An 18,750-nucleotide genomic window follows, 5' to 3' on the forward strand; every position below is an offset into this window, starting at 1 on the left:
AGTGAACAAGACAAGAAAGGTCCCTGCTTTCATGGAGATTACATTCTTATGGGGGTAGACATGAAAGAAACAATAAAATAAAGAAGCAAGAAAATGACCAGATAGGCACTATTGAGAGAAATAGTGTAGGGTGATGTAATAGGGAGTTCCTTAGTGGGTTTTCTGAAGGTTGGCAGGTGTGGAAGGTTGGATCCAATTAGTGGAGCTATAGAACAATTGTGGGTGAAAGTCTGGGTGACAATGGATGGCCTGCATTGGTGACAATGATAGGACAATGTGATAGGAGAAAGTTGAGTAATTAGCTTACTCTGGATGGAGTTTTCAACAGGGTCTGAAGAGCAAAAGGGACAAGCAAAAGTTGCTTTAAAATTGGGAACACATGCCTCTGAGTGGCACCAAAGTCCTGTGCAACTGCAAGTAGGAGAGGCAGTCCTGCTTGCTGTTAGAGGAGGCCAGGGTGAATTTTCTTCCCACAAAGGGTACATTATTGTGTAGGCTGGGACACAAGGTGTAGATGCTGGCTCTCATGGGGAAACAGGGCAACAGAACTGAGAGGCTCTCTAATTTCAGGCGTATGAACTCCCTTTACACAGTCTGTCATCATCATCTCCTCAAGGGATCTATTCTCAGAGCACCTGCTGCATCTATGGCTTTATCCCTGAGGGAGGATTCATGAGCCAAGACATGCATGATTTTTCCATTCTATATATATACCTGCTAGGAACGGGAAACTGGTAAGCCAAGTTTCTGTCTCTTTCCATGGTAGGGCAGGATGCAAAATGTGCATGTTGTTATTAAAAAATACTTTGTTAATATCTTAAAATATTCCTTTTTGCATATTTCTTTTCAAATGGCCACTCCTTTGGCCCTTCTTACCATCCTGTCTAAAGTAAAAAACCCACCTCCATCCTACCCATTCATTCTCTTTTCTTCATTATTTTTTTTTGCTTTTATTTTTTCAGGGTTTGCCTTTTAAATTTTACACTGACTTTTTGAATTTGATACTTAACTCATTAATTTTCAATTTTCTTTTAATATTTGAATTTAAGGTTGGTTGTGAATTCCTCTCAAATGACATCAGCTGTATCCCACTAGTTCTGAAATACAGTGCTTTTTTAGAAATTGCTGTTCAATTCTAAATTATTTTCAAAATTCCATTACAATTCAATTTTTGAACCACAGATTATTTAACGTGTTAAATTCTGTAACTTTTTAAAAAATATTTTCAAATGTACAGGATTTGGGGGTGATTTTGTTGTTGATGTCTAGTTTTGTATGATTGGGGAATGAGGTCTGTGATTTATGTCAGTGCTTTGGTGTTGAGTTTTGCTCAATGATATTAAATTTGATTAATTTTTGTAAATGTTCCATGCATAGTTAAAAGAATATATTTTCCCTAACATTGCTAGATTATATATATATATATAGTGTGTATATATATATATATATATATATATATATATATATATATATTTTAGATTACTCTTGTTAATTGTGATATTCAAATATTCTATATTCTAAATAACTTTTATTCACTTGATTTCTAAGTTTCTAAGGGAGGTATAGCAAATTATCTCATTATAATTATGTATTTCTTAATTTATTTTGGAAATTTTTTCTCATATTTTTGTTTATGAATTTTCAAGCTGTGTTGTTAGGTGCTTAGAGGTTCAACATTATTATATTTCCAGTAAATTTCATTTATCATTATGAAATGCTTCTCCTTTTCCCTGTAACACTTCTTTGAAAAAACCTTAAAACTCTTTTTCTGATCTTAAAAGTGTGACCTCACTTTTATGAAATCTATTCTTAGAAAATCTTTCTACACAACTTTAGTTTCTATTTGAGGGGAACTTAAAGTTAGGTATTTCTCTTGTTATCATATATAGCTTGATTTTTAATAAGCTCATGCATTTTTAATTTTATCATATATATGATATATAATTTTATCATATATATCATATGTAGCTTTATTCTTAATAAGCTCATATAATAGTTTCAGTTTCAATGAATTTTATTGTGATTACTTTGCTTGGGTTTTTCCACCATCATCAATTTTGCTTTTTAGTTACCTCGCTCTTCTCTTGCTTTGCTTTTTCTTCTTTTATACTTCTATTAATGATACTCCTCTCTTCTGCATTTGAAAAAATGCACTCCATTTGTAATCTAAGAGTTTGTCTCTACATTTTCAACATGCATTCTTAACACAATAAAAGTCTAACCAAACTCTTCATCTTTATACAATAAAAGAGCTATTAAATGTCCTAATGTTGATTACTTCCTCCTCTATTCAATGCTAATGTTGCTTGGTTATTTTAATTCTATTTTCGTGTGAGTTTTGCTTTTCGAAGAAACAAAAGTCAAGGCAGGATTAGATATGCAAGAGATTAATTAGAGGTAATGGAAGATGAAGCGCAAAATGGAAGATGAAGAGCAAAAATAGACAGGGAAAGCCATCAGATCATCATGCACAGCTGACAAATGTGAAAGGAGAGAAGGAAAGGAGGATTCTAACAACTTGGACTTGAAAGTAGTTCTGGAGAGGTTTTGATGGGGGAGTTGCTGAACAGAAGTTGCCCATTAGAAGAATTTCATATTGAGTAGGAATGGACTGGTTCTTGTACCCTGGAGAATAGACCTCAAAGTGAACTAAGTGGTACAACCAGAGAGTAACTATTGAGGGGCTATTGAGCAACTATGCTCTCCTCAACAGAGTATCTTGAAGGGCAATCTGAGTGGCACACTTTCATGGGATCTGGGAACATTTGTTCAATGTTCCATTTTCTACTTTGCTAATTGTCTCTTCAGTTCTGTTTGATCTGCTGGTTAACCTAGTCATTGAATTTTACTGTCAATGATTAAAATTTTCATTTTTAGGGGTTCTATTTGTGTTTTTTCTTCAAATCTGTCAGGTTTCCTTTTTTTTCAGTATTTTAGTATTTTCTTATAGTTTTTATGCCTTTTTAAGAATCTCTTGCCTGATTTTAATTATACTTAGTTTATAATCTATTCTGTCTGCCTTGCACTCATCCTGGATACTGTGTCATAACTGTGATCTCATCTTCAGTTGGTATTGTTCTTTCTTGAGGGAATCTAGGGCAGACTGGTTTGCTGCTGCTTGATTCTTCAGAGATATTTTGGCTTATGACATATTTATCTGAATTATCATTTTGGAAATTCTTATACTACCTAAGTGGAACTCCAAAAGCATGTGTAGTACAATGTTGGGCATGTGGCTTCTAGTGGTATATTTCTTTCTCCTACTTACAGAACAACATCAGAGCAGGCTTCTTTGTAGTTTTCAGTGACAGATGGGTTTAGTATTTCCAGTCCCTCTTCTACTGAGGGTGCAGTTCTTTAGTTTCCCAGGTTTATGCAAGGTCTCAGCTCCAATTTCTGATTCACGTGGGCCTAAGTCCTTTTCTCCTGCCCCTGTGTGCGCATTAAAATCAAAGCCCTTGGCCATCAAGTCCTAATTCCAGATCCAACTACCTCCCATACCTCATCCATGTCAGCTTACATTCTTACTGTTTTGATTTTCAGTTTCACCTTTGTTTCTTGCATTTTGGATTATGTATTACTTTCATATAAACTTAGCCATAATTTTTAAAATAGTTTTTTTATATCACCTTTCTGAATCTTTGTAGCATGACATTTTTATGATATCCCATTTCTCTGAGTTGCTATCCCAGACACTGTATCTTTAACTTGCCTTAATTTTCTTGTTAGTACTTATTACTCTATCACAGCGTGAATTCTCCAGAAACAGCTGCTAAAGTAGAGTTTGCAGTCCAAGTTGTTTATTAAAAATTAATCAATGAAAGGAAACAGGGAGCAGGATTGGACACAGGAAGAATGTGAACTGCAATGTGGGCCTTATAAAGCTTCAGCCAGCCCTGTGGGGAACTCTGGAGTGAATACTGCTTGTGAGAGTGGCCTGTGTTGAACCAAAATGCTGCTCGCCTTCCCCACTTAGTTACTTGATACAGACTACCTTGGAAAGGGTATGGTTTTGAGAAAAGTGGCTCTCTGCAGCTCTAGTGGTCCTGAAAGAGTTGACAGCTGGAGCTGCCTGCTGACTGCCTTTCTCCATGCTTGGACAGTCCTTTATGCAGAGGATCAGGATGGCACAACTCTGTGTATATCACACACTCTCTGAATTTATACTATTTAGTCACTTGTATATTGATATTTATTTTCTTCACCAAAGAACGTAAGCTCTGAGTACCAAGCTGAGCTTGGCCTGGCAGAAATTAAAAGCCAGTGTTTGTGAGCTGAGGGAAATTAGTTGGGATTAGTGAAGTAGTTCAGACTTTGATATGTCTTGCAGAGTAGGAAGAGAGTTTGGATTGATTAGCTAGTGTAATAGTCTTCTATTACTGCCATAACAAATGATCACACACTTAGTTGCTTTAAACAGCACAAACTTATTATCTTATGGTGCTTTAGTTCAGATGTCTGATTCCTCTGCCCTGGGTCTCATAAGAGTAAAATCAAGGTGTTTGCTGGGCTGGGCTCTTGGTGGAGGCTTTGGGCGAGAATCTGTTCCCAAACTCATTCACATTGTTGGCAGAACTCATTTTCTTATGGACATAAGACTGAGGTCTATTTCCTTGCTGGCTGTCAGCTGGTGGCCTCTCTGAGCTCCTTTAGGCCACTTACATTCCTTGTCATCTTGCCTGTCTCTCTGAGCCCATAATGATGAGTCAGGTCCTTCTCATGTTTTGAATCTCTCTGGCTTTTTCTTCTGCATTTCTTCTCTTTCCAGCCTGAGAAAGTCCTCTGTTTTTAAGATCTCATGTAATTGGATTGAGCCTACCAGGACAGTCCAGGATAAAGTTCCTATTTTCAGATATGTAGCCTTAATTACATATGTAAAGGATGTTATTTTTGTCACATAATATGACATGTCACAGATGTCTGGTGTGGACACCTTTGGGAGACATTATGCTGCCTACCACTGCTGGGGAGCAGAGATGTCAGAAGTTCCTCACATAACAAAAGTGGCATTTTGGGAAGATTTCTTAGCAGCCAGGTAGACAATGGATTTGGCTAGGGAGACCATAAGAGGGTGCTAAATAGAAAATGAAAGCATGGCAGTGTGGATGAGGGCAATGACAGTAAGAATAAGAAAGACATGGGCTTCAATTAAAGTCTTTAGGAATATCTAGCTAGATTTGCTGGCAGATATGGGGGGGTGGGAGAGGGTAGTAGGTTGCATGAGATACTACGTTTGAAAGGACATGAGTTTGGTTGAGCAGGTTGGATTCAGTATTATCACCCTAGAGTGAGGCTGCCTAATCCAGACCATGAAAGACTTACCACAACTTACTCTGTGACACAGTGACAGGATTACATGGAGCAGACCGTATATACACACATGTCTTTTCATTTTGTCACTAACAGCAGTCATTCTAGAAACTCTGAAGATCCCAGTCATCTATCAAGATAGAGAGTAACACTTGTGCAGATCATCCAGAATAAATGTCTAAGTCCTAAATGACATACCTTTGACTCAAGAACACATTCTGTGATTTTAGGCAACATAACTGTCTTCTGTAGTGTGTTTTACTTAGGCTGATGTTAAAATAAGTTTGTATTCTCTCAATGAGTCAACTGGTGACTGAGGAATTTCCTTTGGAAGCATGTTGAAGGGAAATCATCTTAAATACTAATTTTTCAGGAAAATAAGATGCATAGAAACAATTAAGAAATCACTGTGTTTTTTATTCTTCTAATACATATGATACAAACAAAGATGAGTCATTGAAGGGCTTAAGGTGAGTCTACACAGGTATTACTTTAGTTGTCACCTGCTTTCACCATTGAATTCCTGGTAGGACTGGGGAAAAAAACATAAAACAAATGGTATCCTAAAACAGAAAGGTCATGTTTCCTTGTTTTCAGCACTGAATTCTCCAGAATATCTGGAGTGAGTTGCTTTTTGGCAGCTTGCATGACCAGCAATTCTTTTAACACCTGCAGGCCTTAACCTTCAGGTCTCTCAAGTTCATGTTGTGGAAAGGATAGAGAGAAGTATTTTGAAGTAAAGAATGGATAGCAAAAGGGCAGGAAACATTTGCAGGGGAGAGAATAGATCAACCAAGTTGTTTAACTGTACAGAAACGGCATGCTTTTCAATATTGGGTGGATTTGCTCGGTTTCATTCACTTTGCTTCTTTTTTCATTAGCAAATGATAATTTTTGTCATATCAACAGATTAGGCAGCATTATCCCCATCAGGCGGTACAGGACAGGTTTTATGGTTCCTAAAATGATACCACCCCACAACTTTAAAATTTGGGGCAGAATTAGCTTGTTTTGTGCCTGAGATGCAAGTGTTTGGGAAAGTGGGAAGCAAGAGAGAAGGGGGGGGGTTGCTGGTGTTCTAGTTGAGGGGTCAAAAACAGCAGCAGGGGGGGTATTGATTGGCACAGGCTGGGTGTAATTCAGGGACCTGAACCTGGGGTCCGGGTGGATATCGAGAGATCCACCATCCTTCTGATACACCTACGTATAATGTTGTAGTCATTGTGCACATGTGTGCCTTTCCTGAGAGCTTTCATTAAAATTCTAAAGGTCAAGGACCAGTGAGGTCCAGGAGAGAGATTAAAGAAGCAGAATAAATGTAAAACTAGATAAATACTTTCTGAAGTAATTCCTAAAGCAATCACTAGTAGGACAAGGCCATGGGATGACAAGGAGGAAATTTTAAAAAACATCTTCCTTTTTCTCAGAATATCAAAATAAAGAGACAGTGAGGCTTCAGGGCAGTGGGGAGAAGAAATGTTTTATACTGAACATCGTTGGAGCAAAAGGCTTTAGAAGGATATGAGCCTTATTTACATATATTCTGGAAATGTGTCAGGAAGAATGAGAGCATCTCTGTATGCCAAACTTCAACCAAAATAGATCATCTGAGTGAAGGAAATATTATTAAGGGAGCTGGCTTGCCTATTGACATTTATTTAACTCTTTTAGAAGAAAGTATACATTGGCAAGAGCTTTTGGGAAAAAATGTATCCGATTTCCAACTACAAGAAAAGGCAACAGATTCAAAGCCAAGGAGTATTCTTGGACTGAACTTTTGTAGTGCCTTAATTTAGCCAGCTGGTGAAATGTTTTTTTTGTTTTTTTTTTTTCAAGTATAAAATTATTTAAACTTTTCAAAGGAAAGCTTTTCATTTTTGTTTTAAATCTGGACTTTATTGTAAAGTTGTTCTACTGTGAATTTGCCAAAGTAACCTCCATTTTTCAGTGATGTGAATATAGTTAAGAGGGGATTTCATGTGGATAAAGGAGATAAGCTTGTCCCTATATACTTAGCAAATAGTGCTTAGCAAGTAGTGAGGGGACTTTTGACAAAGATATGAATGACAGTGCCCTAGATCTATATAAATCATCAGGGATCTAGCTCAAAAATTTAATGTTGAGTTAAAAAGCAAGTGGCAGAAGGATATGTATAGTGTGTTATTTCTGGATAAGTATGAAAATTTTGAAAAAATTATGTATATTTTGCTACTGGTTGCCTGGTGTGGGGGAGTTGCCTGTAGGGCAGAGAATAAAGAGAAATGAAAAATGAGGTTGATGGTTGTGAAAGGGAACTTTAGTTCCTCCCTTCCCTGCCTCTCTCCCTTCTTTCCTTAAAAGAATGCAAGCACAAATTGCCTGTGCAGTTTTATCTTAAATTATCCATACTGGGAAAATATTGGAGCAATTAATTCAATATTAAAAGTTATTAATTCTGGGGGTTGATAGTAGGAATATATGTATTGTTGTTGTTGTTGTTGTTGTTGTTCTGTGTTTTAGGAACAAAAGATCATTTACTGAAGATATATAGGTATGTATCTATATCTGTATCTATGTTTCTCTATAATTGTTCATTATTTTTAAAACACCATTGTTAACTTTAATTTCCTGTTTCCTTACCACATACTCCTTAGAAACAAAAAGGTGAAGAAAAGAATGAGAAAAAGGAATCCAATTCATATTCCATATTCCACGATCAAGGTAAAAATAAAGAGATGGAAACACTTAGGACAGAGGATTAAAAGTGAGAAAAAAAACACATAAAGGACAAATGGTATAGAAGAAAAAAGGGGGGGGGGGGAATATAAGCAAAGAGAGTAACCTGGGACAGTCAAAAGCATGTCTACATTATGAAGCAAGTTAATTACATTAAAAACCAGTCAAGCCAGTTGGTCAGTCTCTTGTAAGCCAAATCATGTGAAACCTGTGAATTAAAAATTTTTAAATAAGTGTCATAAAATCCATTAGGCTTAAATGTGGAGAAAATGAGTCTGTAGCATCAGGTCGACCTGAAGTATGTGTGTCATAATTTGATTAAAACATTCTTCTGTGTGTCTTTGTTTTCTGTGCAATGAGGCTCTAGAGAAGATACTTCTTTGAAGAGAGTGTGAGAACATGACCTGCCCACAGACGCTTTGACCTGTGAGCATAAACTTCAGCATTGCAAGGACAGATCCTCCTTTCTGGTTAAAAGGCAGTTTTTGTTTGGAAAGTTTCCCTGTAGCAATACATAGACCCAAGCAGAACTAATAGTAGGACTAGTGTGGTCATGAAAACATGCCTCTGTAACTGATTACTACTGGTCTGTAGTCTCCCATTGTCCTAGATGTTCTAAGTGAAGGCTGTGTAAGTGAACTCACATCCAGGGATGGCAGGGAGCACACACACCTTGGATCACACTTTACTCTTTGGATTTGTATCTCCACGCTCTTCCTTTCTCTGCCAGGACTGTTCCCATCTAGTCTCAATGCTTCAGATGAAAATAGACAGGTTCATGTTTGTAAATTATCTTGGAGGCCTCTCCTATCCACTTCTTCCTTTAACTGGCTTTTACCTTTGGTAATTTATGCTGGATATGGAATGGGGGAGTTTGGGATGAGAAAATACACTGCAAAGAAAGGGGAGAAACTAACAGGTTTTAGTGAGAAAATTATCTTTGGTCCTTCAGTGCTTCCTGCTGAAGACATCAATCTCAAGAGGGTTTTGCACTGGTGACCTTGAGTCCCTCCTTTGCTGTAAAAGCTGAACAGATATTCTGCTGAATAGAGCAGAAATCGAGCTTCTCATAGTGAGTAGCACCAAGCTGAATAAACCAGGCCTTCAGAACCTGACCTGATTTTTTTTTTCAGTAGAATTTAGAATATAAGCGTATATATGGTTTCCTGAAAACAATTAGAGGCTCTGTAACACAGGCACCTCTAATGAAAAATAAGAATTCTATGGCAAAAACAAATAAAAGGTTTTATTGATAAGCTGATGGTTGCACAGGAACGCTAGGCCATATTGACTTTAATAAAACATTAAGCGGTTTAATTAAATCATTAATTCCACCCTCAGTTCCATTTTTCAAAAGACAGTCAATGTAAAAATAAAACGGTTTCTTTTTTTAGCTGCTTCTCTTTCCTCTATAATTTATTAAGATGAGTCTATAGATTGACTTATTGCTATTCTGCCATAAAGCACTTGCTGTCATTTCAAGAATATAGCACTTTAAGCAGGATACAAGGAGGTATTGATCTTAAGGTGACATCTTTCTTCACTCTTCATAAAAGGATTTTTTAGACAAATCTATAAAATGTGTATGAATGCAGAGGCTTAAGTCACAACGTTATTATAATACTACTAAAATAATTTTTAGCTTGTTTCTCTGATTTATGAGGAAAACTTATGAAAGGTATGTGAGCAATTTCAAATCCATATAATGGTAGTCATCACGTATTTTCTTTTAACATTAATTTTTCTTAATGAAAATAAAACACAAAGTTTTAAAAATAAGTAGTATCAGAAGGCTTATAAATAATCTTCTGTCTCACTTTCCCTAAACTGTAGTCTCACTTCCCAGAGGAAAACATTTCTTCAAGTATTTATTGCTGCATTTAAAGATAATATGCTTGGGTGCCTGGGTGACTCAGCCGGTTAAGCGTCCGACTTCGGCTCAGGTCATGATCTTGCGGTCCGTGAGTTCGGGCCCCGCATCGGGCTCTGTGCTGACCACTCAGAGCCTGGAGCCCGTTTCAGATTCTGTGTCTCCCTCTCTCTGTGGCCCTCCCCCATTCATGCTCTGTCTCTCTCTGTCTCAAAAATAAATAAACGTTAAAAAAAAATTTAAAAAAAAGATAATATGCTAAAAAAAATAAAATGAAATAAAATAAAGATAATATGCTGTCTTGGGGCACCTGGGTGGCTCAGTCTGTTAAGCGTCCGACTCCTGGTTTTGGCTCAGGTTACGACTTCCCAGTATTGTGAGTTTGAGCTGGCAGCACAGAGCCTACTTGGGATTCTCTCTCTCCCCCTCTCTCTCTCTCCCCTTCCCCACTCTTGCTATCTCTCTCTCTCTCAAAATAAATAAATGAACTTTGAAATAAATAAATAAATAAATAAATAAATAAATATAATAAACTAAAATAGTATGCCATCTTAACCTAGATTTTCTAAAAACAGGTTAACTCAGGAATTAATATCTTGACACTTTATTTGGGGAGTACAAGTCCAGAGAGGTGAAGGTGAAGCAACAGAGAAGGGAAGCAAGGAAAGTTACAAAGATTGCCATGTAATGCATTACATGGTGGATACTCAGCAAGCATGTCACCTCAGCATATGACTTCTCCACATGGGCTGTGATGAGTCACCCCACCCTCAATCTTGTGCGGATAGGAAAAGGAAGGGAGATTTATCTGTATGGCTTTCTCTTGTCTCCTTTGTCTCTTTCATCAGAGTTTACTCCATGGGGAGTGTCATGCCATTTGGCCCCTTGGTGGCCCCTCCAGAAGCCTTATTCCACACCCTGTGGTACAAGGGTCCATTGAAGTTCGGGAGTGGAGGAGTGACTTGGCATGGGCAGGCCCTCAACAAGTGTAGTTTATGGGCCATTAGGCACTGGATTTTACATTAACTGTGGCCATTTGGGGACCTTGGCTAAAGTAGTGGAGATGGGAGTGGTGGCTCAGTCCAGGAGGCAGACAGCATCTTCAGAAAGAGTGTAAGAGTCAATGTGAGTGGTTGAATAACACACATACTGTGTTTATTCCTTGATTTACTACCTTCAGACATGAAATACTGATGTCTTGGTATGAGCTGATGAGTATGTAACTCTCTTACACCCCTTTTCTTTTCATTCCTACTCCAATAAAGTTATGTAATATTTTTTTGTATCTAGTAATAGTCAATATTTACATTATCATGACCAGATAAATTATGTTACTGCTAAGCCAAGTAGTGAATATAATTAAATTTTCTTTCTTATATAATTTGTCTTATATAACTTTTATTTCCTCCAATTATCATGTTTTTTTATTCTTTTTTTGATGTTTATTTCTTCATTTTGAGAGAGACAGAAAGGGAGAGAGAGAGAGGGCATGAGCATGAGTCAGGGAGGGGCAGAGAGAGAAGGAGAGAGAGAGTCCCAAGCAGGCTCCATGCTCAGGGTGGAGCCCGACACAGGGCTCTGTCTCACAACCATGAAGCCACAACCTGAGCTGAAGTTAAGAGTCATATACTTAACTGACTCTGAGATCAAGAGTCTCATACTCTACTGACTTAGCCAGCCAGGAACCCTCCTACATGTTTTTATTTACATTGTTTTCTAAGAACTTGATTGAATATTTTTCATTGCTGACAATGGTATTTTTTTTTTTCCAAATCTCCACACATAGGCTATTAATTCCATTTTGTTTTTCTCCCTTCATGACCTCTTTTCCAGAGCCCTGAGTCTTCCTGCTTTAGTCTGGACTGAATGCTTTCCAGGCCTGATGATGTGGAATGCCTATTTTCTGGATCTCATGTTTTCTCTTTTCTTGGATACTCCTTTGTTTTGCTTGAGCACATCTCACAGTGGCTTCCTAAAATAAATATGGTAGACATGTCTAGTACCTCTCCATAATCTTTCTTTCCTTCCTGGATAGATAGGAGGGTGACACTCCACTGCCTCTTTGTAGCCATGTAGGTCATTAACTAGCTCCGGGCAATGGGCTAGGAGTAGGAATGATAAGCGCCAGTTTGGACAAAAACACTATCTTGCTCCATGGAGGGAGATACCAGTCCTTGTATAGAGAAAGTCATAAAACCAAAAATAAGACTGGTTGATAAATTGCCATGGAAGATGGTCGACCTGGGAAATTTCTTGTACTCACACAAATTCCAAGTATGCCAGGAGAGAAACCTTTGGTTTATTAAGCATTTGAGATTTTTGGCATTGCTGGCATTCTGGCCTCTCCTGACTAATACAAAAGGGTTCATGGGAAACAGATTTCTGAGCCATTCCAATCTGAAAATATTGTTATTCCACCCTCACCTTTAATTAATAACATGACTGGATATAGAATTCTAGATTATAGAGAAGTTTGATTCTATTTTAATTCCTATTCCTTTGTATGCAACTAGCTTTTTTCTCTGGAAGATTTTAGTCTTCTTTTTATCCCTGGTGTTTCAAAATTTTACCATGACGAATCTTGCTTGATGTGAGTTGGGATTTTGTTGTTGTTGTTGTTGTTTTCTTTTGTTCTGCTTTTACCTATTGAGAGTCAACCTTGAGATTTATGCTATTCATTTATGATAAACTTTGTATTGTACTTTTGATAATTTGTCCTATTTTTATTTCTGTAATTTCTATTAGCTCAAAACTATATAGTCTAGACTGATTCTCTTTTTCCTCATATTTTCTCTCTAATTTTATATTTCCTTTATTATTATTATTTTTTGTTCTACTTTGTGGAAAGAAGCCTCAATTTTAACTTTGAACTCCTCTACTGAATATCTGTTTATATAAAATTTTTTTCTTGGGGCACCTGGGTGGCTCAGACAGTTAAGTGTCTGATTCTGGATTTTGGCTCAGGTCATGATCTCATGGTTTGTGAGTTCAAGCCCCACGTCGGGCTTTGCACTCACAATGTGTAGCCTGCTTTGGATTCTCTCCCTCCCTCTCTTTGCCTCTCCCTCTCTCTCAAAATAAATAAATAAACGTTAACAAAAGAAACAAAAATATTTTTTTTCTTTATTTTCCCTCCAACTTTGAGGTATAATTGACAAATAAAACTACATAAATTTAAAGTATGCAACATGTAGGGGCGCCTGGGTGGCTCAGTCGGTTAAGCGTCCGACTTCAGCTCAGGTCACTATCTCATGGTCTGTGAGTTCGAGCCCCGCGTCGGGCTCTGGGCTGATGGCTCAGAGCCTGGAGCCTGCTTCCAATTCTGTGTCTCCCTCTATCTCTGCCCCTCCCCTATTCATGCTCTGTCTCTCTCTGTCTCAAAAATAAATAAACGTTAAAAAAAAAAAAGTATGCAACATGTTGATTTGATATATGTATACTTTGTGAAATGATTATAATCGGGTTAATTAACACATCCTTAATTTTGTATAGTTACTATTTTTCCTTGAATTTTAAAATTTAATCAGTTTTATTTTAATCCCTAAGAGCTCTTTCTTGTTGTCTGTTACAGAATCCCATTTTTCTTTTATCTTTCTGAGAATATAATGTATATTTTAAAATTTGTTTTGCTGTTCCCTAAATTGTCTATTTTTTTTCTGGGTTCTTTTGTCTTCTTTTTTTAGTGTGTTTTTAAAAAAAATTTTTAGTGTTTATTTATTTTTTGTGAGAGAGAGAGACAGAGCATGAGTAGGGGAGGGACAGAGAGAGAGGAGACACAAAATTTGAAGCAGGCTCCAGGCTCTGAGCTATCAGCACAGATCCTGATATGGGGCTCAAACTCATGAATCAGGAGATCATGACCTGAGCCAAAGTTGGAGCCTTAACCAACTGAGCCACCCAGACACCCCATTGTATTCTTGCTTTTTAATAAAATCTTTCATTCTGGAATTTTCCTGAATAATTTGGTGATATTTTGCTTCCATTCCATCAAGTTTTACTGATGAAGACTCCAATCAGGGCTAGTGTGCCTGGGTAGTACTTACTGACTTACAAGCAGTGAAATAGCCTTTTTGTTGGGAGAGTGCCTCCAAATATCAGTGTGTGTAGATCTCTTCTTCAAAAAATTTTTTTAATGTTTATTTATTTCTGAGACAGAGGGAGACAGAGCATGAGTGGGGGAGGAGCAGAGAGAGAGGGAGACACATAAACCGAAGCAGGCTCCAGGCTCTGAGCTGTCAGCACAGAGCCTGACCCAGGGCTCGAACTCACAAACCATGAGATCATGACCTGAGCTGAAGTTGGTCGCTCAACCGACTGAGCAACCCAGGCACCCCTGTGTAGATCTCTTCTTTGAGGCTATTCACTTTCTCCATAGAAGATTCCTCTTATCTCTTCCCCAGTTGAGTGCAAGCCTGACTGTCAGCCTTTTTGGAGAAAGGCAGAGGAGGAGACACCCATCTTCAATATGAAGACTTCTCCTTAATCCTCCAGGTGCCTGATATGCTCAAATCTGGGGACTGGTTCACTTTCTCAGAAAATAAATGTCAGGCCTTCTATGATGAGAAGAGAGAAAGTGGTTATTGGTTGCAAATGTGGGGGAAAGGTGTATCCAGGGAGAAGTGGATTGGAATGGTTGTGGGGGTGCAAGAAGGGAAAGAGAACAGGTATAGAGAAAGGCAGCCTGGTGTGAGATGCTATGAATGGGAACCTCAGTGGGGTAAGGAAACCATTTATATAGGGTGTGGCCTGGCATGAGTTCTCTGAGTCTGAGCAAGATGAGAAGGTCATTCTCTCAAGGGGCTTTTTACTAGATGATTTTGGAAGTCACCAGGGTGAGGAGAGTGGTATCAGAGTCTGAGCTGTGTGAGGAAGGCTTCTGTGTCATGATAGAAATTGGATTAGTTTCCTAAGGCTGCTGTAGCAAATCACCCAAAACTTGGTGGCTTAAAACAACAGAAATTTATTTTCTCAAAGGTTCTAGAGGCCACAAGTCCAAAATCAGTTACACTGGGCTGAACTCAAGGTGTGGGCAGGGCCCCAGTCCTCCTGGAAGCTAGGGGAGAATCTACTTTCTTTATTTTTCCAGCTTCTAAAAGCTGCCAGTATTCCTTGGCTTGTGGCTCTGTATCATCTTGGCCTCTGCTTCTATCATTGTGTCTCCTTCTCTCATTCTGATGCCTCTGTCTTTCTTGTGTAAGTACTATTGTGATTACACTGAGTCCACCTTGTTAATCCAGGATACGGTCCCCATCTCACAATTTTTAACTTGATAAAGGCTCTCCTCTTTTTTTTGTTTTTATTTTTATTTTTTTAACAGAATAAGGTAGCATTCAAGGTTCCAGGATTAGGATGTGGATAACACTTGGGAGGCTATATTTAAGTTACCACAGATATATAGAAGAATATACTTGTAAATATACTTGTGCACACAGACACAAAATCCTCTGCCCACTGAGGGTCTGGGAGCAGTAACACCCCAATATCAATGAATACAACTAGTGACTACACTTGGCTTCAGCTGCAGTTTGGGTTTTCTAGGAGGTATACTCTAACACAGACTTTGACACCTGCCTCAGTTGGTCTGCCCAGGGGTGTGACCTTGGGCAAGGGGGCTTCTGCATTTATGGTACTCTCTGAAGTGGCTGACAGCTGACGATGCTCTTACTTTCAACCATAAGACATCCAAGGCTTCTTGGAGAAATGGCTGACTCCAGGCTGAGCATGGAAAGTACAATATAAACCTAGAACATCTTTTTGTGCCAGAAAGTAAAAAAAAAAAAAAAAATGCTCAAGGAATGAACAACATCAACTAGACGCAGAGCCAGTTGGCAGGAACTCCCACTGACCAAACCTGAGACAGTTTGAACATCCAAGTGAGTAATGAGAATAACAGATAGAATCAGGAACCATGAATTCATACTGACATAAATAAATAAGTGGATACTTTAAAAAATTTATGAGAGAAGGGATATTCATGTATTTTAAAAGTGACTCTCCACAGGCTACGTATTACAGGGAGATAGAAACTAAGGTTGTGGTAGAGAAATTTGACAGAGAGCACCTTAATCAAGTGATCAAAGTGAACATTAGTAGTAATGGTAAAAATAGAGATTGTTTACCACTTGATAGGATGCAAGGGGAAGAAAACAACCTCACATTTGTGATATTTTTAGTCTATTCACAAGAAAATATCAGAGTAATCAAAATTACTACAAAATAACTGAAAGTACCTGGTTCTTAAAGTCAAGGAAATGTTCCAGGTGGAAGGAGACTAAAACGATGTGACAACTAAGGGCAACACATACTTCTGAAATGGATCCTGGTAAAGGATATTACTAGAACAACTGGTGGCATTCAAGTGGGGTCTGAGGATTAGCTGGTGGTAATGTATCAGTGCTAATTTCTTAATATTGATGGCTCCGTAGTGGTTGTGAAACAGAATGTCCTTGTTTGTAGGAAATGGACATTAACTTCTTGGAGTATGATGGCACATCATGTCAGTGACTTATTCTCATATGATTCAGGAATCAATTTTTTTGTGTGATATTTGTAACTTTTTTGCAAATTTGAGATGGTTTAAAACAATTAAAGTTGCTCCCTCAGCTTTTGCCATACAGTCATAGCATTTCTTCTAGATTGGTTGTTGGTCCTCTCTTGGGCAAAGGGTAATGTGGAAGAAGGTTGATGTCAAGTGCAAAGTGAAGGAATGAAAATTTATGGGGAATATCATGCTACTGACTCCCCCTCATCCTGGGAACTGTCTCCTAAGACAGATTAAGTTCCAGTGAAACTCGATTCCTTTCTCATTTCAGCTCCTATCAACCCTCACACTGCAACTATGGGCCACTGATTTGTTTCCTGACGTTTTATCCCCATTGCCTAGCCTAGTGCCAGTGCCTGGCACATGGAAGGCTCAATAGCTATTTATTTGTTTCTTTGTTTATTTATTTACTTATATTTAATGCTTATTTATTTTGAGAGAGAGCGCACATGTGCAGGAGTGGGAGAGAGAGAATCCCAAGCTGGCTTGGCACTGTTAGTGCAGAGTGGGACACGGGGCTCAATCCCACAGAACCGTGAAATGATGACCCAAGCCAGAATTAAGAGTTGGGTACTTAACCCACTGAGCCACCTAGGCACCCTGTTCAATAGCCATTTAAAGGATTAACTAATGACACCCTCTAGAAATGAAGCCAGCAATGAAGTCTTAGAAAATTAGTTCAACCGTTATTTAACATCCTCCATTAGTTTAAGAACTAAGCAGCAAAGAATTTTTTGTTTATTTTGGTTTCTGCATCATTCTTTTGAATGAGGTATTTCTATTTATGGACTCTCCAGATTCATACATCTTCCTGAACAGTCCCAGGTACTTAGCTCCCTGGAATATAATGTTATGTGGCAAGTTCCTCTAGTCTAGCTTTCTTACACTTACCTACATGAGAGAGTTATCATCTTTTAAGAATTGATGGAAGATGTTTCTCTAACTTTTCTTCAATACGTGACTCCAGATAAAGGGATTTTCTTGGTCTGTCATGAGTGGAAAACTTCATCACTTTTACTTCTGGCCAAAATCTGACTTGCTATGCAGAATTCCCCCATGATCAACCCTGAATTCAAATTCTGATAACTAATATTAAAATTCTAATAATAGTTAACAGTTATTAATTGCTTTTTAGGTACCAATCACTGTACTAATCCTTTTTATGCATCAGTTCATTCCAACAAGCTTATAAGTACCCTTTTTGTATATGTTTTATACTTGAAGAGACAGATATTAGACTGAGCTTCTAGGAACCACTCCCAAATCTTCATGTCAAAACTGGGCTGTGGAGTTGCTGCCTTGGCCACCATGGGAAAGTTGCCTGTCCAACTGAAGCTCTGCTCCTCCAGCTCTCAGCTTGAGAACCAAGCTCGCAACACGACTGCTCTGCTCCACTCTTTCCCTGCATATTCAGTTCCAAATTCAAGTCTCATATTTGTGTATCTGATTGATAGAGCCAGAACTCCCATCTGGAACCTACGCTGTTACAGAGTCTGGGACATGTACTCTTTACCTTTCTAGCTCTGTAGTACAGGAAAGAATACAAGAAGGGCATTGCAATAGATGTAGACCAAACTAATCTCCACCTTGTTACAGCAGAACCTCACTGTTGGGATTGGTTTATCAATGCCTACAGCAAGATTACAAATGCATTGTGGAGTATGTCTCACTTTAGTTTCTACCTCTGAATTCACAAAATCCTCATATTGATTATCTTTAATACATCCATCTGAATGAGGTCGATTCCCATGATTCTTTAAGCCCCTTTTCTCTTGTTCTTTTAAAAGCTCTAGTGATTTCCAACATGGATAGTTTATTTCATAGTTCTTTTATTTAATTTTTGTAGAATCACAGATTTGCTAGTTTCTCAGTCACCTAGAAAAGTATAGCTTTCTGTGTCTCTGCTTCTTAGGGATACAAAGACTGTGTGGCCGAGCTCAGTATAGTATCCAGCCAAGACTTTTTGGAAGAAGAAACTCATGTCTCCATTACTGTTTGTTTTCTTTTTTTAAAAAAATGTTTTAAATGTTTATTTATTTGAGAGAGAGAGAGAAAGAGAGAGAGAGAGAGAGAGAATGAGCAGAGGAGGGGCAGAGAGAGAGGGAGACACAGAATCTGAAGCAGGCTCCAGGCTCTGAGCTATCAACACAGAGCCCAACACAGGGCTCGAACTCACGAACCGAAGTTGGGCGCTTAACCTACTGAGCCACCCAGGTGCCCCTGTTTCGTTTTCTTTTTTTTATTTTTTTATTTTTTAATGTTTATTTATTATTGAGAGACAGAGAGACAGAGAGCGTGAGCAGGGGAGAGGTAG

At 38.2% G+C, this 18,750-nt stretch overlaps 1 long non-coding RNA gene across 1 annotated transcript; it reads left to right on the forward strand.

Annotated features, from left to right (window-relative positions):
* The first annotated feature begins 584 nt into the window (after positions 1–584).
* LOC122201139 lies at positions 585–8,026 on the forward strand. The gene is made up of 3 exons (XR_006194102.1): positions 585–734; positions 7,810–7,840; positions 7,944–8,026. It is a non-coding gene; the product is annotated as an uncharacterized LOC122201139 (long non-coding RNA).
* The last annotated feature ends 10,724 nt before the right edge of the window (positions 8,027–18,750 follow it).

This window comes from Panthera leo, chromosome A1 (assembly GCF_018350215.1).
Source record: "Panthera leo isolate Ple1 chromosome A1, P.leo_Ple1_pat1.1, whole genome shotgun sequence".
NCBI lineage: Eukaryota > Metazoa > Chordata > Mammalia > Carnivora > Felidae > Panthera > Panthera leo.